Here is a 16,477-nt window from a genome sequence, read left to right as displayed (position 1 = left end):
AGTGCAGAGGGGCTGGGGCAGGTGGGGTGCATTTGTCTGCATGTGTAGGGGGTGGAAAACCATGAAAGCTCTTTGAAATAACAACAGTTTTTAATGTAAATAATGTGCAGTACTACTCAGTAACTTGAACACCAAACAACTGCTAATAAATTGGGATAAATAAATCAAAAAATTAGAAAATGTGGAAAAATGTGGGAACACGAACATCATTTAAAGTAATCTTGTCTTTTTCTCTGTTCTCCCTTAAAAAACTGGAAATTTCCATTTTTCACACAAGAGGTTTCTTTCTGCCCATGATCTTGAACTCAGCTTTTAAAGCAGCAAGGCACGCTCAGGGAAACAGTAATTTTCCTCAGCATCAACTTTTTTAAAATTTCATTATCTGCTCTCACATTTACACTAGCTTGAACATCAAATTGCATTTTTTTCTCTGTTCTCCCTTAAAAAACTGGAAATTTCCATTTTTCACACAAGAGGTTTCTTTCTGCCCATGATCCTGAACTCAGCTTTTAAAGCAGCAAGGCACTCTGGAAACAGTAAGTTTCCTCAGCATCAAGATTTTAAAAAATTCATTATCTGTTCTCACATTTACACTAACTTGAACATCAAATTGCATTTTCACCTATTGATTTAGGTAAATATTGCCTGGCTAACACTGAGCTGCAGCTTGCCCCAGAGACACTGAAGTGAGGGAACCATCTATGAACTATTCAAGCCTAATTTGCATAAATTGCACTAAACAGTGCAATTAAAGGTATCACCATTTAGATCTTTGTACACCTCCCCCTTACTACTACTTTAAAAAGCCAACTTCCCCCCACTTCAAATCCATGAAAATAAATGAATTCATTTGAAGGCCTATTAAAGAAATCCCTAAAAAAGCCAAATTCCCACTTTGTCCACTTTTCCCAGCTATCTGTGGATGATCAAATGGGATATTGATGTCATGGTTTTAAAGGAAGATTTTTCTTTCCACAGAACTTCAAAAGCAAGAGATGCTTTTTCAGTAAAAGCAAAATTCCACCAGCAACTTTGTTCAGATTGAAGTCAGACAGAAACACCAACAGCACTGATGTGCTTTTAATTCCCTCCCTTCCCCAGTAAATCCATGCCTGCCACATCCTCACTGGATTTATGGGATTCATATTTTAAGCTTTCGAAACATCACACACAGGATCTGGAAACTGCAAAGTTTCACATAAACTGGACAGAAGAGTATTTTGAATCCAGTGTTAGATCATGCTCTCAGTGTTTTTATACTCCCAGCACTGTGATGCCACAACTGCACCTCGCCCCCAGTTACAGAAGCCCACCCAGGAAAGAGGATTTGTGCCACACCCAGATTTATTTTGGTCTCTCAAAGCCTTTTCTCAACTTCCAACAGCACCTAAGCTTAGAAAATACATCCTGAGCTCCGTCCCCAAAAATGCCCTGTGTCACTCAAACCAGAGCTTTCTCTCAGAGCTCAGTCTTGAAGCTCTCAGAGCTAAAGAGAAGGTGTTTGAGCTATTCCAGGCCACTCATTTCACATCTTTTCCCCAAAAAGATGGATCCTTTCTGGAAGAGAAGACGACAGAGAACATTTGCAAACCAGTTGCCAACTCTGCACCACAAGGAATGGGAATCAAAGACAAGCAAATGTTGTCATATGTGAGATGGAAAAATGAGTATGCAAACTGTTCTGGACATTTGACTTTTCCCTTGTACTGTTATGAACTTAAAAGTGGGAATTCTGCTTTAAACTCAACCTTTGGCAGTGTATTCTTCTTTCTCACCTGGATATTCCAGTCTTGCTACTCTAAAGTAGGACAAGTCTGCAAAATAAACAATTTTTGTCTTTTCACCTCCTTTAAACTCAACCTTTGGCAGTGTATTTTTCTTTCGCACCTGGATGTTCCAGTCTTGCTACTCTAAAGTAGGACAAGTCCTGTTTGCAAAATAAACAATTTTTATCTTTTCACCTCTGGAAATCCTGGCTAGGAAAAAAAAAAAAAAAAAGCTGTGATAGCTTTCCTTGCTCCTTCCAAACAGAAATACAATTTTCATTATTTCAGCTCCACCTTTACAGGCTGGAATTGGAAGCTTCCAGACATTTGGTATTAACTTGCTGAAGCAGATGGTATCTATTGCCAGACCCTCCGCCACCCCCACCCCAAATTTCATGCTGGTCATGTCTGTGCTTGATGGTCTGTGACAGGCTCTGCTTGTGGCTACAGGGATTGCCCTGCATCCCCTAAACTAGCAGCACTCTAAGGAAAGAGCCAAAACTGACACTAAAACCTGGTTTAGCAAGACATCTCTTTCCAGGAAACTGAAGCAAGGCCATTACAACACAAACTGAAAGTTAAACACTTGCCTGGTCATGTCTGTGCTTGATGGTCTGTGACAGGCTCTGCTTGTGTCTACAGGGTTTGCCCTGCATCCCCTAAATTAGCAGTACTCTAAGGAAAGAGGCAAAACTGACACTAAAACCTGGTTTAGCAAGACATCTCTTTCCAGGAAACTGAAGCAAGGCCATTACAACACAAACTGAAAGTTAAACACTTGCTTAACAGCCTTCCTGATTTAGGGTTATCCTGAAAGAACATCCTGGACATTCTGCTTATCCTGCATAACCCTCTGAGCAACCTGGGATAGTGGAAGGTGTCCCTGCACATGACAGGGGTGGAACGAGTTGATCCCTTCCAACCCAAACCACTCTGTGATCCTATAGAAGGATAAATTTGTAGCCACAGAGCTACACCTCCTTGCATCCTGAGTCAAGACTAGCATTTCCTAATCCAGCTTTAGCAGCACAGGTTTTTGGGACTGGTTTCCATCCTTTGTCACATCCAAAGTGTCACAGAGAAGGATGGCACTAGTGAGAAGTAGCAAAACTTGAGGCAGGAGATGTAAATTCCCCTCTGATGCTCAGGACAGATTAAAATATCGAGACAGAAACAAGTTATTGAACAAAGCCAGCCAGAGCTGGGTGTGCCAGTGCCACCCCACACAGGAGGAGACAGATAAGCTCTGGAACCTGTTGTTTTTCTGAGCACACATTTGAGGAGTTATGTAAATACATCAAAGGGTCAGGGAGTCATGTACAGATCTACAGCTCACCAAATGTGATTGCATTGTTCTTTCTTTTCTGTAGATGTATTAAGAGGATCAAACTTTTTAATGGACACATATTGCCAAATTACTGAGGCTGAACATCCCCTTTACACAGGGTCTGAATACAAACCTCTCTCATGCATTCTCTCACCTTAGGTGTATTTTCAGTAACTTGGAATGCTGTGCTCATGTAAAAACCCCAGCAGGTTCCTCCCGATGTGTCCTAAACCCTGCACCAAAGGGCTGCAGTGCAGCGTGACCAGGCAGTGAGCGAGGCTGACAGAAAAGGGCTCCAGGCCAAACTCCAGCATCACAACGCCCACGAGGAGCAGAGCGGGGCTGCAGCAAACAGAAACACGGCCTGTGCTGCTCTGTGCCAGGAATGAACGTGGCCCAAATCACAAACAACAGGATCACTGAGGCTGGAAAAGCCCTGCAAGGTCTTTGAGGACAAGCTGTGCCCGATGCCCATCTTGTCGCACAGCTCTGAGTGCCACCTCCAGGCATTCCTCGGACACCTGCAGGGATGGGCACTCCAAAGCTCCCTGGGCAGCCCCTTCCAGGGTCTGACCATCCCTTCCATGGAGAAACTCCTCCTGGTGTCCAAGCTGAGCCTCCCCTGGCCCGGCCTGGGGCTGTTTCCTCTTGTCCTGTCCGTGTTCCTGAGGAGCAGAGCCCGACCCTGCTCTGGCTGAACCCTCCTGTCAGGGAGTGGTAGAGGCTCCCAGGAGCCTCTTTTTATCCTCTTTAGCCTTTTTTCTCCAAGCTAAAAGTACTTTTCTGCACAGGAGTCCTGGGTTACAAGCTGTGCCTGGGGGTGTGTTCAATTTCCATCTGTCAGAGCTGGGGCAGTTCTCTGCTGTTCTTGGGGCAGTTTTTTCTTTCTCTCTCCCACAGCCAATCCTCCCTCCAGGAGATCTCTGCTGTCCATGGCCACTGAGTGTCCCTGCAGGGCTGATCAAATTCCAGCATCCCATGGGGAGATGCTCCGCCCAGGGCAGGAGCCAAGCATTCCTACCTGGATACAATCTGAGCCTGGAACAGCACAGCAGCCTTTGCCCACTGCATTGCCAGAGGAGCAGCTTTCTCCTGCCCTGCATTCCCAGAGGGAGAGCAGGCCCATCTCCAGCAGCCCTGGAGCTGCAGAGGAAAACTGCAGCCTTGTGCAGGATCCCTGCTCCAGCAGAAGCACAGCTGGCACTGCAGGAGGGCTGAGCCACCATGGGATGGGACTGTGCCACCACCCTGACCCTCAGGGGGACAGGGCATGCTCTGACTCTGGCAGTGTTGGTTTGTATTACTGCATTGATTAATTTTATTTTTATTTTCTTCCCTAATAAATAACTGTCATTCCTACTACCATATCTTTGCCTGAGAGCCTTGTCATTTCAAAGCTATAATAATTCAGAGGGAGGGGGGTTTACATTTTCATATCATGGGATGCTCCTACCTTCTTTAGCAGACACCTCTCTTTTCAAACCAAGACAACAAGAAATAATAGTCAGAATACAGCCACAGTTGTAGCAAATTCTGTCTGATGAAGAGCTGTTTAATCAACAGCAAAGGAGGTGCCAGAATGGCAGGGTCTGACTCCTGGTGCACTGAAGGCAAGGACAATATGAAATGGTGATCCAAGCTGCCTGGGCCTGAGAGACACAGCTCTGCCTGCAGGCTCTCTCCAAGGAATCCTGTGTCCCTGCTGCCTGAGATGTGAATATCAGACAGGAGAACAACTCTGAATGCCACTGACAGGGTAATTAAACACAAAGCCCCCTCTGCTGTGCCAGGCACCCAGCACCGGCACACACACAGGGGTGCTCACTCTGGTGTGGTGAATAACCACACTGGCATCACACCAAACTTCTCCCAGCATGACTCGGGATGTTTACCATTACTCACAGGAGGTGAATCCCTGAGCAACTATGCAGAATATCCCAAGTCAGTGCCAGCAGGACTTTCAGACCCCCTCACTGTCATGCAACTGGACTGGTCACATATTTTTAAAGAACTGATGTTTTTCAGCTGTTGGAAAAATTTTGAGACGTCCCTTGCTGGATTGTTACGCCAGGAAATCTCTTTTTGTGTGCCTGGGTCCCACCACCACTGGTCAAACAGTGTGTACCAGAGAGAAAGGCTGGGATATTCCAAAGGCAGAGCACTATAAACCTGCTCTCAGTGATGTGCAGAAACAGCACAAGCTCCTGTGCTGCAGGTTAGAGCTGCACTTCTTAGGTAGACAAATATGCTACATGTGATTTTCAGCCTTTCTGGACCCCTGAAATAATTCCAGTTATGATGAGAGCCCTCGTGTAGCAAATTTAAGCCAAATTTAGGCTTACTGCACTTTAGAAGCAGCCTACACATCCAAGGATGCACTGAGAGAAAACTAGAGTGCACTTATCCCCCTGTGCTTCTGCTTTATTCATACCACAGGGCTTTACTGAAATTATTACATTGTTATTAATTTTTTTGAATGAAGTCCTTTAACAGGAGCAAGAAGTAAGAGGTGAAATCCTCATTCACTGAAATAAATTGAACCAAGCCCAGAAAGTCACCCACCCTGCCTTTCTTGATGTGGGCAAAACTCAGGACAAGAAGATCCTTATAAGCCTGCAATTTGGGAACTGCTAAGCAAACAAAATAATGTTCCTGCCCAGCATGGTACTGTAAGTTTGTGCCTTCCCTTGTCTAGTATTTCCAGGTTTAGAAGAAGGTGCTGCAGCTCCTGCTGCCAGCTGGGGCTTGCCAAGAAGCCAAGGGGTGCCCCAGGGGGGGCTGAGGCAGCCCCAGCCTCTCAGTGCCTGCAGGATTCCATAGATTTCTGGAGAAAATGGCTCCAAGTGCAGACCCTAACAGTGTCCAGTGAAGAAAAGCCACAGAAATGTTTATAATTCACATTTGTAAAGTAGATAAGTGTGATACACAACTCTTCCACTAGCAGGAAGGTATGATACAGCAGAGCTGCATGACATGAGCTCAAAGCTTTTATGTTTAACTTGTGGTTGGGTATAACCACTTCAGTTTTTGGGGTTTTTTTTATTTCTTGTTTCACTGTAACCTCTGAGTGTTTTAACAGCCTCAACAATAAAATCTTGAGGAAAGATCAAGAAATGCACCCTCAAGAAATGCTACTGCCAAGGCTGTTCATGTGCAATCAGTATTTGCTGTTAGGGTAAGATTTGATTGCAGGTGAATACCACAAATAAAACAAGAGTAAAGGACAAGAAAACCAAAATACAAAAAGATGTGCCAAGCCAGGAGGTTTCTTTGACTTTCCATTCTCAGTGATAACTTTTTGTACTCACCCTGACCTTGCAGGACAGAGCCCACTGGTTGTGTTGTGCATGGTCTGATGTGCTTAGTTTTTTAAGAGCAATTTAAATAGAAGTATAACTCATTGACAATTTTCAAATGACATCTCCTGATAGTCTGGATGATGGATTTTTATTTTTTTTTTATTACATGGCATTATTTGATTTAAAAGAAAAGTCAGTGGGAGAAATAAAAGCTGAGTGGGGGTGGTCTCAATTCTGGCAGCAAAAAAAAAAAAAGTGCCAGATTCTTCACTTTCAAGAAAGAACTCCAGAAGTTAATATTGGACTCATATAACAGTTTGAGCCTAAAGATCATCCAGTGCCACCCCTGCCATGGCAGGGGTGCTCCAAGCCCCAATGTCCAACCTGGCCTTGGGCACTGCCAGGGATCCAGGGGCAGCCCCAGCTGCTCTGGGCACCCTATGCCAGGGCCTGCCCACCCTCACAGGAAGGATTTTTTCCTGATATCCCATCTAACCCCACTCTCTGGCAATGGGAAGCCATTCCCTGTGTCCTGTCCCCCTGTGTCCTTGTGAGAAGTCCCTCTGCAGCTGTCCTGGAGCTCCTTCAGGCACTGAAAGGTGCTCTTAAGCTTGCCGTGGAGTTTTCCCTTCTCCAGGCTGAACAGCCTCAATTTTCTCAGTGTGTCTTCATAGGAGAGATTCTAAATCTCCTATTTCTTTCTTTTTTCTTTTTTAATTTTTTTCTTTTTTTTTTTTTTATGGAAATAAAGAAAACTCCCCCACCCAGCCCTCCTGCAGAAAAGCCTCCTGAGGATTTGCTTTCATGGCCGTGCTGACATCTTCTCTCCCTCACTCAAGGTCAACACTGTTTCTGTCACTCAGGTCAAGAATATTGGTCTAACTGGCAGCAAACCCCCCTTCTGATGGGATTCCCTTCCAGCTGGAATGCAGAGAGTCCTGGTGGCCCTGGAGACCTTCAGGACAAGGCAGGAGGAGCAGTCCCAGCTCAGGGCTGCAGGTAAGACCTGCTTAATCAAGTCAGAAACTGAGGGGGGACAAGCCACTGCCAGCACCTGCTGGAAAAGCACACATGGCCAGGGTTTAGCTGGCTCTGGACTCACAGCACTACTCCATGCCCCTAAATCTGTTGCGGGGACAAAGGGATGCAGCAATCTGAGAACATCTCTGCCATCTGTGTCTATGTCTGACCCTCCTGGAGTTCGACACTGAACACGGATTTTCTTCTGAGTACATTTCTCTTGGAAGGGTCAGTTCTCCTACAGAAATTCCCTCTCCTCCCACTTGAAGGATGGAGAAGGCACATGTCTGTGCTGCCACCCAAAAGTGTCTGTGCAGCTACTGCTTATCTCACATTCCAGCCCATGATCTCAGGGGAGGATATGGCCCTAAATTAGCTCATTTACAGTAGGAACTTTAAACTACAGCCAAAAATATTTGGTTTTATTAGTACTCCCTATATAGTACGCCTCTGACCAATAACTTGTTTTATTTATTTTTCTGGCGAATTACCATGTTCTTATTCAAAGCCATAATGAGGATTATATATCAATGTGGAATGCAGAGCAGCCATTCCTGAAACTCCCAACTGCATATAAAAGAGGTTGGAATTCCCCAAACACTATCTCTTCAGCCCAGGCCACTTACAAATGTGGTTAACATGAATGAAGTAATATCTTCAGAAAGGAAAGAGACTTTTGAGTCATGTCTGACACATTTAACTGCACCAACCACTTTCCGCAGCTCAAGATTTTGACTGTGTGTCTTAATTCCAGGCAAGGGTGTTTGATAATGATTACTCCCTGATGCTTATCCTGTTGCAGGATACTTGGACACACACATGGGATGCCAAGGGGAGAGCTAAGGCAGGAATTCAAGACTTTGTGCCCTTCCAAGTGCAAAATCACAGAGGTCACCAGCAAAGTTCTGAGATCCAGTCAAATTTCCCACCTTTCTGTCCCATGCTAGAGCTGCCCTGGCAGATTTCTGTGTTTGATTATTCAAACTCAGCTCAAGTTCCAGCTCAGCTGAAGGTGTGCACCAGTCAGACCATGGAGTAAACACCACGTTATTCCTGAGCGCAGGTTGTAATTATGGATCTCAGTTCTCTACAGAAATACGACTTTGCACAGAAAAATATTTCATTGTCGAAAAGCAGGATGACATCAGGAGAGATATATAGTGACAAAGAGCAGTTTCTAATTAACATTCATTACACTGGTGAAAGCCCAAGCCTGTTTCAAACATTTTAACTGGTGTTGCACTTAAAATCACATCTGAGGAAAGATACACAAACTGTTTGCACAATAATGAATGACTAATTACCTTGAGGTAAGGAAAACTCATACTTCCTTTTGAAAGATAAAAGCAAATAAACATGTTTTAGAAACTGAAACAACAAGATCCAGTTCAATAATAACAAATTACATATGGACTCATGGAATCACAGAATGGTTGGGGTTAGAAGGGATCTGTAAAATCATCCCGTTCCAACTCCCTGCCATGGCAGGGATGCCTTCCACTGTGCCAGGCTGCTCCAAGCCCCAGTGTCCAACCTGGCCTTGGGCACTGCCAGGGATCCAGGGGCAGCCACAGCTGCTCTGGCAATTCCATCCCAGCCCCTGCCCACCCTGCCAGGGAAGGATTTTTTTCCCAACATCCCACCTGAACTTGTAATTCTTCAGTTCAAAGCCATTCCCTGTGTGCTGTCCCTGCATGCCCTGGGAATTGTCTCTCTCCAGCTTTCCTGAGGCTCCTGCAGGCCCTGCAAGGCCACCCTGAGCTCAGCCCAAAGCTTCTCCTGTGCAGGTGAACAATGCCAGCTGTGCCAGCCTTTCCTGCCAGCAGAGCTGCTCCATCCCTCTGCTCATCCTGGAGCCTCCTCTGGGCTCTCTGCAGCAGCTCCAGCTCCTCCCTGGGCTGGGACAGGCCTGGGGCAGCTCTCAGGTGGGCTCTCTTACCACCATCCCATGCTGGGTGTTATCAGCTCCTTCAACCTTCCTTGCCTTGTGCTTCTTGGACTTTAGGGCCATTTTTTAAAGAAAGATTGCTGGATTGGCCAACACAGGCATTGTGCACTCACATCTGATTCCTGAATTTTCCAGACCAGGAAGGTTCCTCTGTGAACCCAAACCACAGCTGATGTACAGAAGATTGGACTGGATCCTCTAGGGGCTCTCTAGCTGTCAGATACCTCTGCCTCTAGTTTTAATTTTGTTCACAGAAGATCTGTTTCTAATAATCCCGTGGAAAATGGGAGTACAGAATCAGGACAACTTTCTCAGCACACGCAGCAATTCATATTTTCAACCACATTTAAGCATGGAGTACAAACTGATGGCACAGACTTAATAAGCAAACAGTAGTAATTATAAAATGTCATGAATAACTGTGTGAACACCTCACAGCTTTTTCAAGGATAATTACCTGACTAATTCTGCATAACCAGAAATTACATACACCATGCACTATCAGTAATTGCTGAGTACATTAGACCTGTATATTATTTACTGCAGATCATCCAAGAGTTCTGTCAAACCCAGGAAAGTCCTGAACTGTTACAATGAAAAACAATATCTAAAAACTGGAGAATCTTCATTTTAGGGAGACCTAAAGTATAATGACAGTTTAGAAATACATGAGCAAGAAAAAAAAATAGTTAACATTTTCTCTGCTTTCAATAAATTTCTTCAGTTGTCATATTCAAGAAACGTATATGTTGTTCAGGAACAGAATGTACTGGCATTGAATCTGTTGCATGCAAGCACTCACTTTTAGGGATGCAACAAATGTTTCTGTAATCTGCCCTGGAAAGTTGTCCTCCTTTTTCTCTCCCCTGGTTTCTGGGGATGCTTCTCATTCTAATGAGGAAAATCACTGTTTTAATGAGGAAAAAATATATATATATGTATATATAATTTTTTCCCTGTGCTTATTGAGTAGCTTTTGTTGGTCCAGGGGCTGCAAAGAGCAGAGCCTGTCCTGGGGGAGTCATCCATGAGGCAGCTCTAGTGAACACCTTGGAATCTGTCCCAAGAAAAGCCCATTTCTGGAAGCGTTCATGACCAGGGGCTTAGAGAAATCTGGGCTATAAAAATGTCCCTGCCCATGGTAGGGGTTGGAACAGGGTGATCTTTAAGGTCCCTTCCAACCCACACCTTTCCAAGATTCCATGATAAACTGATGTTGTTTTCCAGCCTCGACCTGCACACCCCAGCCATGACCTAAAAAAAAAGGAGTGTGGAAATTGTCCATGGAGAGTGAAAATTGTCCCATATGAGGAAATTTCCCAAAAAAGAAGGCTCCCTTCCAACCCACACCTTTCCAAGATTCCATGATAAACTGATGTAGTTTTCCAGCCTCAACCTGCACACCCCATGACCTAAAAAAAAGGAGTGTGGAAATTGTCCAGGGAGAGTGAAAATTGTCCCATATGAGGAAGCTTAACCAAGAAGATGGCTGGCACTGATGCCTTCTAAAGGCAGACCTAGAGCAGAGTTAAAGAATGAAGCTAATGTGAAGCTCAGCCCCACACACTAAAGCAGCACAGAATGTGAAAAATAGAAAAGCTAAAACCTGAGGCATCAGCACAGCTAAGGACACTCAGTGGGACAAGACTGGGCTGAGGTGTCCCCCAGCACAGCTTTGCTTCCAAAGGCGTTTGTGGCACCTGCTTCCCTTCTCCAGGCAGGTCTGGGTGTCCCCTGCACTGGCAGAAGGACAGGGATGGTTTGTGGGATATCAGGAGGGATTTAAAGTCCTCCATGGAAGGATAAACAAGAAAGAAGTGAGAAAGGTCCTTCACAATTTCTCTGCAGGGTTCTTGTGTCGTTTTGAAGCTCCACCCTTCACAGGGAACATTAACACAAACAGCATGATTGGCAACACCATTTTTTTTTCTTAAAGTATTCTTAAGACGAAGTGTAAATATTTGTGGTGATCCTTCTTCAGAATATTAGTAAATACAGCCAGCTTCCAGTGGAAATAATCATCTGACCACAGAACAAAACTAAACACCCTCTGAGATTCTTCAGAGTAATCCTCCTTTCTGCTACTAAATGCTTTTTTACTGCTTTTGTACATCTTTGGCACAAAATACTTTTCTTTTTTTTTTAAATTTATCTTTCTGCTTGTGGTACTTTCAGTTCTGATGTTGGAAAGCAGAAGGAAAAAAAAAAAACAACAGAACAGCTGTATAAACACAAGGTATTTAAGAAATTAGTGACTTCCATTAAGTGTTGACCTGCACTGCAAAAACTGTTCAAATATACAGATCAGAAAGACTGGCACCTCCACTGCAGCTTGAGTCTCACTTTATCAATAAAAATGTTAATGCATTACCAAAATAGAAATATGCCACATCCTTAGCAAGAAAGAACCTTGGAAGGATATAAGTCATCCCCAATAATGCTTTGATTTGTGACCCTCACAGATTTGTTTTTATTTTTCTTTATTTCAAATGCATTTGAAGAATGTCTATAAATAACTTATACTGACTGAATGCATAATTTTAGGCTCATTTTTTCAGCATCTGGATTTTGAAGTACTTTGTTAGATGAAACAAGGACCTGTCATCAGTGAAACTGTAAAGTCTAGTGTTTAGAAAAATAATATTTTAAAGATCTAAATGCATTTGCTAATAGTGAGTGTAAAGCAGTAGTATTAAATTTATAATACATTGCTGAACCTGAAAAGCAAGTTTTTAAGCAAAAATGCGAGTTTGACTTAGAAATTCAAATAAACAAATTTCACATGGAAAAAAACTCCTCATTACTTCCATATATATGGCAAGGGAAATGCCTTTGTTCCTCCTCAGACACTAAAAACAGAAGGAAGAGGAATGTATTTAGTTCATCCAACCTGAATTGACAGCAGGCAAAAAAACTGCAGCAAAAAAATGGCAGCAAAACCAGCATGTGTATAAGTGAAAAAGAAATATTAACAATTCTATTAACTATAATTACTATATTTATGTTTTATTTCCAGTTGGAGGAGAAAAGTAATTCCAGGGTTAAGGCAGGTTTCAGTCCCCCTTTTCCAGGAGAGCCTGGGAAGGCCCCAGCATGGAAAAGAAATATAGATACAACCTCTTTGGAAGTAGTTCCCTCAAAACAAATGGGAATAGTTGTAATGTCTAAAGACATGGAGTCATCACAGAATCCCAGAATGGTTTGGGCTGGAAGGACCTTAAAGTTCATCCAGTTCCAAGCCCTGTCCAGCCTGGCCTTGGGCACTTCCAGGAATGGAATATCCACAGCTTCTCCAACTTCTTTCTCTGTGCAAGAATGAACAGAACTTCAAGGAAAAGGCAGCAGTTTCCTTCTTGCTTAGCTTGCATTCAAAATCAGGGTTTAATGGAACAAATACTATCCAGACTTTCCATAGATGTAATAGGAAGCTCAGGAATGGGATACAGGAGGGTTTTCTTAAGCAGTGGGGCCTTTTATATTTAGTTATTCTGTAATTAGTTGTTTTTATTGACATACGGCCTACAGATGGGCTGATCCACTGCTGCAGAAACAGGGCCAGAGTTTATGATCTTGCTCCATTTGTGACAATAAATGCCTTCCACGAGGGCTCCCAAAAACACCCAACCAGCACAGGGCTCCATCCCACTGCTGTCAAAGAGCAAAACTAGCACAGATTTCTGCCACTAAGGCTCAAGCTCCAACCACTGCTCGGGCACACACACGTGTTTCACCCACTTCTGAAGGGGTTCATGCCTGGAAAGAAGCAGCAATTCTTCCAGCCAGGAGTTGTGCTGCAGAAAATCACTAATTCACAGGATCAGAAAAAATTGAGGGTGTTTTAGAGGCAGGAATAATTCCAACTGTTCCTTTAGCAGGAGAAACCAAATTAATGCCTTGCCCCATGAGACTGGTGTATTTGGGATGGTATTTGAGGACTGTGACACTGAGGGAATTTTGCCACAGGAATACACAACATTGCACCCCAAGCATGGCCATCCATCCTTTCTTTTGGTCCAGCCATATACTGGATTCCTTGTCACAAGGGGCCCAACCTGAAAATGTTTAGATTCTTCCAGTACTTTCATAATCAACGTTTCCTTTGTTCTCTCCCTCCAAAGCAACAGATCCCAGCTCAAATTCTCCTGCTAAAAAATTATTAGACATAGACACGTAATAATGTTGAGATTTTATGGTGGTTCTAAACCTGACTGTAGAGCCTGAATTTAGAAAAAAGTTTTATGTACTTCCATGCTTTTTTTTTTTTTTTTTGTATTTCAGCCCCTCTTCCCCAAAGATGTAACTGTTAGCAAGATCAATCAATATGTTTTAATACTACAAGTAATTTCCCATTCTTTTTTCCTGTTGCCCTCACTTGGATATTTCCCCAGCTCCCACTACACCTAGGAAGGCACTTCCCCAGTTCCCATTATTACCTAGGAACAGCTCTCTTTTTTTTTTCACTTTTGATGTCTAAAACATTCTCAATTTCCAGGTCTCACTGGAATGATTCACCCAAACTGGAATGTTTCACCCAAAAATGATTCAGCATTTTTTTTATTCCAAAACACTTTGTGTTGGAATCTAAGCTCCTACAAACCCACACCTTCTGTGCTCATTCCAACAATGGTAGTGATAGAAAAAGGGGGAATGGCTTCAAGCTGACAGACAGGGGGGTTAGATGGGTAATTAGGAAGAAATTCCTCCCTGGGAGGGTGGGGAGACCCTGGAATAGAATCCCAAGGCCAGGCTGGACACTGGGGCTTGGAGCAGCCTGGCACAGTGGAAGGTGTCTTGCCATGGCAGGGGTGGCCCAGGATGATTTTTAAGGTCTCTTCCAACCCAAACCTTTCCATGATTCTGTGATGATTCTATGAATTGCACCACTGCTCTGGCCACCTGTTCCAGCTGTGGACACCCTTAGAGCAATCTGGTTTTTATTCTTAATCCTAGTCACAGCTTCCACTGTTTTAAGTTAAACTGCATCCCTTTGGACTTTGCTGCACTCCTCTGAGAGAAGTGTAGCTCTGTCTTCTCTGCACCTTCCTATTATATAGCCAGGGGTGGTAATAATAGTAATTTTTTGTCTATTCTGCAATCTTTGGACTTTCTTCATTTATGCTTTTGACCTTTTTCCTCAGTGCTACAACCTGACTGTTGTAGCAGTTGAGTACAGCTAAAAAAGATTGCATGTCCCCCTCTGTGGGTACATCTGCATGTGTGTGGTGTTACAAGTGAAGACATTATTTTAAGAGCATATGAACCATTAAAATATGTAATTAGGCTATGTTCCATTTCTGAGGGCCAAACAGGTATTGTAGGTATCTTGCATTGGCTACAGTTTGAAATATATTTTTGCTATCCACCAGGACATTTAAAACAAAATTGGCATGTGGCCATGGTGGCCTCATCAATTTTTCACACCACTGACTTGATATGTCAGAACTAATGTATGATCACAGCTTTAGCAGGATTCAAAGCCCTGGTGCAGCTCTAACATTTTATTTTAGGTTCCCTGAAGTTATTGATTATTATAAAAACTCAGGTATGTCAGTATTAAAGACCTTTTATTAGGTATGTTAGCATGTAGATTAAGATTTATGTTTTCTGTAACATCAGTCTTGCTGTCCCTTAAACAAATGTAACCCTAAAAGAAGGAATAAAGCAAGCTCCAAGTTCAAAGAATTTAACTCAGTGATGCAAAATATTTCCTTCAAATGCAGGAACCTTTATGCTCCAGGTGTGTCAATCCCCAATCTGAACCAGCAGTGACTACCTTTTCAGTAGAAATAAAACAGTAAATTACTGTCCTCACCACTCCAAGCTTTGACTTATCTTTGTGCTAATGAAACAGAGTTGGAATGATAAGAAAAAATCAGTGCTGTCACTTCCACGCAGTGCCTGACGATTGCAGTTGCAATGTGGCATAATTTTGCAACAAAGCAAGGTGGAAGTTCACTTTTAAGAGTGTTTTCATAATGGGTTGTGTATAATTCATGTGCTTCATCTTCAAGCAGCTCACACCTGACAGAACTGCTTGACCTGACTCAGTCTCAGACATTACCGATCCTCCATTAATTCCATCTTGATGTTTCCAACATCCTTTTCCCCCCTCTCCTCACAGAAAGGCAGGAGGAGACGAGCTGGCGTTTCCAGAATTGCACAAAGCACAATAATTTGACAATCTTCATCCCACTTCTGAGGCCTGGAGGGCAGCTGGGGACCCACAAAAAAAAAAAACCCTCAGGGAGACCATGCTCACCATCCACAGAAAAATAACATGCTCCAAATATCCTCCCTTTTGCACTGGCTACAGAGGGAGTTTACTGGAGATAAAACACCCTGCACAGCAGTCCTGGGAGTAAGCAGGCCATGCAGTCAGGGGGCAAGGAACAATTAGGCCACGTTTATATTTGTGAAACAATTAGTCATTAATTAGGCCAGCTTCACATTTGGAAAAGGGGAATAGCTTTAATTAGAGTGGAATTACATCCCTCTGACAGACTTCAGAGGGAACTCTAATGGCAGGATGCAAACTATAAAGTCTGCCAGGCTTTTACAGCATTTAATGGCTTATGGAGCATATTGGAAGTATACAGTCCTTCCAGTGTGTATAACAACCATCTGCCACAAAACCCCACAGCCCTGCCAGGACCACAGCTACTAAATGGGGGGAGAAAAAGAATTTTAAAACAGTAACTAAATCCCAGCTTGGATCAAGCATCTTCATAGCTGCATTTGGGCAGATTCTCTCCCTAATCTAGAAGCCTCTCTCCCCGTGGAATTCTTGCCACGGAATATGAAGAAAAAATGAAGTGGCATTTAAGGAGATAAATATTTAATGCATAGATACAAAGTACACTCTCTCCTCTCCAGTCATGCTGTTAACTAGAGGAAGGGTCTGCACATGAACTTTCAGCCCTAAGTAAAATGAATTTAATTGATGCCTTCTGTTCCTCACACTGGGGCTGAAAATGGGCACTGGCCCCAACATAGAAGTTTCTTGGGAGCTGCAATTGTTCTGCAGCTTAGTTTGCATTGCCTTAGCTTAAAACCCCTTCCATGGGGATAAACAGCATTGCATTGCCTTAGCTTAAAACCCCTTCCATGGGGATAAACA

The 16,477-nt window shown here is 43.4% G+C and overlaps 1 protein-coding gene across 4 annotated transcripts in view; it reads right to left on the bottom strand.

Moving 5' to 3' along the window:
* Positions 1–16,477, bottom strand: part of ERG (ETS transcription factor ERG) — a 141,039-nt gene that overhangs the window by 102,781 nt on the left and 21,781 nt on the right. The gene's annotated exons all lie outside the window — the stretch shown is intronic.

The sequence above is a fragment of the Passer montanus genome, unplaced genomic scaffold (assembly GCF_014805655.1).
Source record: "Passer montanus isolate IOZ18808 unplaced genomic scaffold, ASM1480565v1 scaffold69, whole genome shotgun sequence".
Lineage (NCBI taxonomy): Eukaryota > Metazoa > Chordata > Aves > Passeriformes > Passeridae > Passer > Passer montanus.
This window is presented reverse-complemented; position numbering and strand designations above follow the sequence as displayed.